Here is a 7,761-nt window from a genome sequence, read left to right on the forward strand (position 1 = left end):
TGTTTTTTTAGGTACAGTTATGAGATCCATTTTCATCCTGCATTGCAACAGGCAAACACAGATGCACTGTCCCAGTTCCCAATAGGCCCTGACTCCTTTTTCAACTAAGAGGAGCTGCTTTTTTTTTCACTTGGATATGAGGGCAAGACACATGGTGTATAGTTTTCCAAGCAGTGGCTCCCATATTGTCTCTGTTGTGGTGCCTGATGTGATGCTCATGCAGGTTATGTGCATCATATATCAAGGGTGGTCTGACTGGCTGCCACGCCAGACATAAAAGCTGCTTCATAACTATTATCAATTGCAACATATTCTCTCCGTCTTGGATGGAATTATTCTCCTGCCAACAGAAGAGTTTACTGCCCCCCATCGTGGTACCAACACTCTGCAGCATCAGGTTCACTGGGAGATCTGTCACACCAAACTGTTGATGTGCTGCCATATGTTATGGTCAGGCAGCGATCAGGAGGTGGAACATTTTGTAATGGCCTGCCAAAAGTGCTCGAGTCAGCAGGCAGTACTTGCACGTCACTATGGCTGGCTCCTACATACCTTGGGAAAGAGTCCACATTCATTTCACTGGTCCTTGTTTAGACACTTTCTGGTTGTCAGCAATTGACACTTTTTTACATTTTCCTTATGTCATTCTTTGACCATCAGTGACAGTGGACACAATCGTCAAGGTCCTTTCTAATGTGGATTGCACCTTGGTTACCTACAATGGTCCTAAGTTTGTGGCACAATCAAAAGATTTGTACCCACTGTGGCATTCCCCATGTTACAGCTCCTCCTTTCCATCCACAGTTGAAGAAAGAGGTGGAATGCCATGTCCAAACCTTGAAAAATACAGATTTATAAATACATAGAAGGTTTTCCCACAGAGGAGGCCCTTATGTTTTTCTTAAGCTCATGCAGAATGGACAAGACTGAGTTCCTGCATGGCTGTCAGCTGTGGACACTGCTCAGTTGCTTGCTGTCAAGTGGGTACCACCAACAACATGGGTTTCATTGAAATTTGTGTGTGGCATGACCATCTGGGCCATGGATTTTGGACAGTGCCCACTCTGCACTCCAGGTGTCATTCACAGCCAGCATGGCCGCCACGTCTTCATGGTTTGCACTGAAGATCAGCTCTTGGTATACTAAAAACAGTTGCACCCCACAATGGGTGCCAGGCCTCCCTTGCAGGTTGGGGGTTTGCTGCCACTACCAGCTCCTCATTCTTCACTCGCAGTGGCTGCTCTGGTGGTCGGGCAGAGCTGGTCCCACCTATTTACCCCAGTGATTGGGACTTCAACACCAACTGGCGGTTCTGCTTCCTGGATCTGGTGCTGACCCTCCCTGAGTACTGCATCTGTGCCACTGGCAGGAGGGAGGGGTGCCATCTCCTCACCAGTCCAGTTACTCCTGTGGACCTTGATGTTGAGATGATCTCCCTTCCATCATCTGTCCTGTCTACCAGGCGCCCTGGATGGTGAGGAAGCCCTCATTCCATCCACTTTTGTCCATATGCACTGGTCCCAATGGATTCACCTTTGTCTGCCACTGTGGACGCCATATATATCTCGGCAGTTGCAGCATCATAGTTATGGCACCCAATTCTTCCCCTCACAAGGGAGAAGGAGTGTAATAGCCCACTGGTTACTACACTTGTGGTGGCCATACATCAGGTAACTACAACAAGTGCAGTGCACGTCAATACTCGAATGACACAATGCACAATGACTGAGATGGCTGCTAGGGGCAGTCTGATCACTGACAGGAGGTACCTGACCTAGCGTGCGCATGCAGCGTGACACTAGTGCCGCCTGCCAGAAATTGTCTCTCTATATGGAGATGTGCATCCCAAACCCTCGGTTCTAATTCTCAGCCTTGTAACTACTCGATGTATATTCATGTTCTTCTTATCAATCTTTGACCTATGAACTTTGTTGCCTTAAGACTGTATCTTTCCTTCTGTTTCTAGTTAGAACAATGTGTGGTGAAGGGTACAACTGTCACATTCCTGGTTCCTGCTCCAGTCACAAATGATGAGCAGGAGGAACAACTCTTCATAAGCTTCAGGATGAGCTGGAATCATTTAAATTTTATTTACATGGTTTTTTTATTAGACTTGTTTAGGAGGTTGACTCTTCCAGAAACATATGCTCTTGGAATTTTATCCGTAATATTACGGAAAGTATAGTAGGTACTCACTATATATGCTGAGTCGCAGTTAGGCACAACAAAAAGACTGTCAGAAAGTTAGCTTTCAGCCAACAATGCCTACATCAAAAATAAACAAAACACACACACACACACACTCACACACACACATGCAAACCCAACTCATACACATGTGACCACAGTCTCTGGCTGCTGAAACTGTTATTGATCACATAATAGATTTCCTTCATGCAGCAGTGACACTGAGGTAATAGGCTCCACCCTTGCAGACAATTTTGTCATCATGATAGACATCGACATAAAGACTGCCAGAAGAGGCCAGAAAATATGGGAGCAAAAGGAGGCAGATGAACTCACAAATCTCAATTCACTTAAAAAAGATGGTAATAGCAAAAAATGGGAACCACTGTATGCAGAAGGCAATTATGCACATTCTAAATGGGACCGTTTTTATCTTTATTTAATTATTATTATAATTGTCTTACATGTGCTGTCAACAAGTCATCAAAACAGTGGTAAACGAGTACCAAAAAAAGAAAAACTGAGTGACTGGCAAGGTACACCATGCAAGAAATGAAGAAAATTTATTACGATCTCTCCAAGCAAACAAAAACAGAAAATTGCGGAGAAATATAATACAACACACTATACAAAATAAAAAAGAAATAGTGCTGCAATTTCTTCAGAGAAATTAAAACATTATTAATGAAGACAGCTTTAGATAAAGAAGAGAGTTACTCAGAAGACTTAGGGGGTCTTCATAAATAAGGAGAGAGGAAAAGAAACAAAATTAACAGACTTTCTGCTCACTGAAAAATGGCAAAAGTGATGTTAATCCTCTAGAAATAACAAGCACCTTTAATGGGTAATATATATTACTGTACAGGTGAGCAGACAAAACAGAATAAAACAAAGAAAGTACAATACCAAAAATCACACTTATAAACCATATAATTGCATTCATCCCAGCAACTGATACAGACAATGCAGACTTAATAAAGAAACAAAAAGTTAAACTGTCATCTGACTTAGATGAGGTTACATCACACCTCATAAAGGAATGCAGGGAAGTATGCATAAATCCTTAACACATGTGCTGAATGCTGCAATAGAGTAATGTATATTTCCAGAGTAGAGCCAGTATTTAAAAAAGGGAATAGAGGTAAATTAGGAAACTACAGGCCAATATATGTAACTGATCTCCACTTTTGCTAAAATATGTGAAATGATAATAAAGAATAGAATTCTGAGTATCACAAATACATTTAAAATACTACACTCATCACAACATGGTTTCAGAGAAAGGAAATCAGCACAGGCAGCACCAACCGATTTAAGTGAACACATTCAGAGTTCACTTGACAGGTAACAGAATACTTGTGCATCCTGTCTAAAACATTTAATTGTGTGATATGCTAATTGGGAAACACTATCAGTATATGCTTTAAGGGGAATTTTGTGACACTGCCAAATTGCACATTCATTCATCATCTTTCATTGCACATACACAGGCCATTTAGGCTTTGGCAGAAGACAAAAATTTACAAATGCAAGGCACAATGAAATTATTAACACACCAAGTCCTCAAATCATGAAAAAATGGTAGTAACATCACAGAAATTTATTACATATGTTTGCCCATTTACTTCTGCCTTGGGCATCTTCATACTGCCTGTTCGATTTGCTTCTTCCAGGATTACTAAGGTCCTGTCTCTCCACCTTGTTTGTGGACAACTTCTTGGATGTCTGCCAGTTGGCAGGCATAGAAACACTATGTTAGGGAGAGTGCTCTTTGCTCATCGAACATATCCGGTCCATTGTAGCCTTCTTCTAGCAATCATCAATCATTCTTCCAATATCAGCTTTCTTAAACCGCTGATACAGACCTTCATGATTCCTTCTTTTCCATCTCACAGTTTCCTTAAAATCTTCTTCTCAAATTCATGAATGCGCTGTTCCATTGTCTGTGTACTTGACCATGTCTCACAAACATACAGCCATACAAATCGTACATTCTGAATAGGAAACTGCACAGAAATCAGATATACTAGTGCTGGAAATATAATTAATTATAGATCTTTATTACAAATTATCAGACATGGTATTTCACAATGTTCTGTGCTCAGGCGACTAGTGTTTATTCTCTACATAAATGATTTCCCAGAAGGTATAAAACAGAAAATTACAGTTTATGTCAATGAATTATACTTGTAGTTGAGACAAAAGTGGAGCTGGGAAAGGAAGCACTCTCAAATATTGAAACTGCAAATAAATTCCTAGTATGAAACAATCTTTTTATAAATCAGTCTAAGACAATGTAAGTAGTATTCCAAACAAAACAGAGTGAAATGTATAATGTAAATATTAAATTATACAGTGAGGCAGGTAAGTATACAAGCAGCATAAATATTTTAGGGACTATTACAAATAAGCATTTGACACAGGGGAAGCACATAGATTTACTGCTTAAAAAGATAAACAGATTTCCTTATGCACAAAACCACAAAAGTTGTGGATGATGAACTATGGACTTGTGTTCTCACACCTGTCCTACTCAATTCATGAATGGGCAGTGCACATGATAGAAACTTAATAAAAATATTTAAAATTCAGAAAAGAACAGAGATGTGTATAGCCAAAGTACCATGCAGTTAAACTTGTAGAGAAGCTTTTGTGCACCATAATATTATGATAGTGTACTTACTGTATCTATATGACAGTATTATGGCAGTGAGAATAAATAACAAACATCTTCTAAACAAAGATAAACATGACCACGCAACAAGAGGAAATGAAAATTATTACACAAGACAGTGATATCTCAAACGGACAATAAATACTCCCAATGATGTAGGGAAAAGGTGTTTTAATAGGTAACCAAAATGAAATAAAGAAATAAACAAATTAAATTTTAGCTGTTGTATTGTAACAGAAAATATGTAATAAGCTCGTATGTCTCTAGTAAAATATAATCCTGTGTCCTTTACTGTACATTTAGTGTGTATATAAAATCCGATAAAAGACCCTATACTCTCAACTGAAAACTATTACCTAGAGTACATGGGCAAAGAATAAATATATAGTCACAACACTCACCGCTGTGTCAGTTGGAACGACACTAGCGCCACTAGTGGCAAAAAAGCCAGCTGTAAGATTAATTTTTATCTTTGTGGCATCTCTGGCTCAGAGTGCCCTATCTTTGACTCTTATTATTTTTGGACTGCTTTGTTCTAGCTCTTTCTCGGCGCATAACTTATTCTTCTGCCGTGAACAATTATTTACACTTGGCCACACAGGCGACCACCTAACCTTAACTGGCTCAACATGGCCATCGTCAAGAATGGCAGCACAACAGCCACAACATGGACAGTGCACGCCACCTAACGGCATCATGGACATTCTTCCAGTTAAAGACATTGTGGTTTATCCTTCATCGACACCATTACCTTCAGCATGGTTTAAAATGCCGAGTAAGTTCCAGAACTGTGAATCGAACATTTCTATGCATGAGGTAGCACATTCTTATGTGCCTAGTGTTGCAGCACCCTACTGCACGTCGACTTGGTGATGCCGGTCACCTCGACCACACCGGTTTCCACTGTAGTTGCCCCATGACCACTCCCATTTTTGTAACAGCACCAGCCATTCCACCTGAGCTGATTCCCAAGTCAGAACCCCTGTGGCTGCACCGCGACCGCCTTCTGCCTGCTGTTGCAATGGCACCGGCCATTACACCCGCACTGTGTTCTTTGTCAGTCCTGCAGTTTGGACACACCATGCCGACTTTTACACCTGCTCCCTCCACACCATATGCTGCATGCGGCTGCCACCCCACATAGACCTTGCGTGATGCACATTTCACCGCTACTGCACTTACGGTGTCGGAGGCATCCTGCTCTGCTCTCACAGATCTCTGTCTGCTACCTCAACATGTGTTACCCGGCAGGTTTCCCAAGCCTTAGTGGGTCACCTACTGGACATCCATGGCATTTCGGAAGACGACACTCATTTTGTCTGCCTGGTGAATCACCTCAACACTCATCTGGACCTCATTAGTTACTTGCTTTTACTTACCACCCGCCTTGCACAATTATTTGATGGTGGAAGCACTGCCCATCGAGTGCCTTTCTCACCCTTCTATGGAGACTATCCACCACATTATTCACAATGAGCATCTCGATGACCCTACTTCTGCGAGCTTTGGCGGCGCCTACGTGTATTAATTGATGATCAAACATTACCTGAGACTGCACTTTGGACATTGTGGATGGTCAAATAGTCTTCAGATCTGCAACTTCATCTACTACGTCACGTCCCCGACCCACTTAAGGTTCATTTACGCATGACAGATCAAGCTTACGCTATCATTTGCCACTGACACTGCCTGTCACAGATGACATTTCCGTCAGCCTCAGTTGGCACAGCTACACCTTTGGTTCTTCGCCCTACTAGCAGTGGCCAGTGCGCTCGCCTCGGCACCTCAACTGCCACTCAAGAACTGCCACCTAGCAGCCTGTAGGAGATACTGCCTACAGCCTAATACCCACCGACCTCACCTAAGTGGCAGCCCGATCGGCTACTGGCCCCAATGCAGTCAGCTGCGGCCCCCTCCTGCTCCTGACTGCCCTGCCTACTGGCCTATCCACTTTGCTGGTTCCATGCGACTTACGGGGATGCCGCCCACAACTGCTGCGCTTTGTGACTACCCAAATGATACCGGTGGGTAAGTTTTGGTGCCAGTTCCTTCACAACGTATACCATCAAATGCTGCATCACTCGCTTCAGCAACACGATGCGTCTAGGCCACAGACATGTCATCGGGCATTCGCTTTCTCGTCGATACTAGCGCCATCGTTAGAGTTATTTCAGCCAAGCATGTTGGTGACACACTTTCACCTACTACCTTCGCCTTGATCGCCACCAATCGTTTTCCTATTGTGATCCATGGCTCAATCAAAATGTCACTTCGCCTGTCACTAGTTCACAACTTCCCTTGGAATGGTTCAAATGGCTCTAAGCACTATTGGACTTAACATCTGAGGTCATCAGTCCCCTAGAATTAGAAATATTTAAACCTAACTAACCTAAGGACATCACACACATCCATGCCTGAGGCAGGATTCGAACCTGCGACCATAGCAGCAGTGTGGCTCCAGACTGAAGTGCCTAGAACCACTCAGCCACAGTGGCCAACTATTTCCCTTGGACCTCCCATGTTGCCGACCTGGATGAACCTGTGATTGGGTTGGATTTTCTACATCATTACAACCTTTAACCAGACCTGCAAGCTGCCATGCTCCACCACACGTCTGGCTCTACTGTTCCATACGCACAAGAGTTCAGCACGACTTCCCTCTCTGCCTCCTTGGCTATGCTTTCCACATGTGCGCCCCTGTTTGACTGGATTACTCTCTCACCTGTCAGATATGCCCTCACAAATCGATGAACTCCGAACCCAAAATGCCCCCTTATGCACCCGCTTAGCCTCTACCTCCGCTGAGTTGTCACATGCAAAGCGTACTATACATTGCCTATCTGCAGATCTGCAATGAACTGACCTGACACACGCCTCTACTACGTCTTTTCTCCAACCTG

The sequence above is a fragment of the Schistocerca gregaria genome, chromosome 1 (genome assembly GCF_023897955.1).
Source record: "Schistocerca gregaria isolate iqSchGreg1 chromosome 1, iqSchGreg1.2, whole genome shotgun sequence".
In the NCBI taxonomy this organism is placed as follows: domain Eukaryota; kingdom Metazoa; phylum Arthropoda; class Insecta; order Orthoptera; family Acrididae; genus Schistocerca; species Schistocerca gregaria.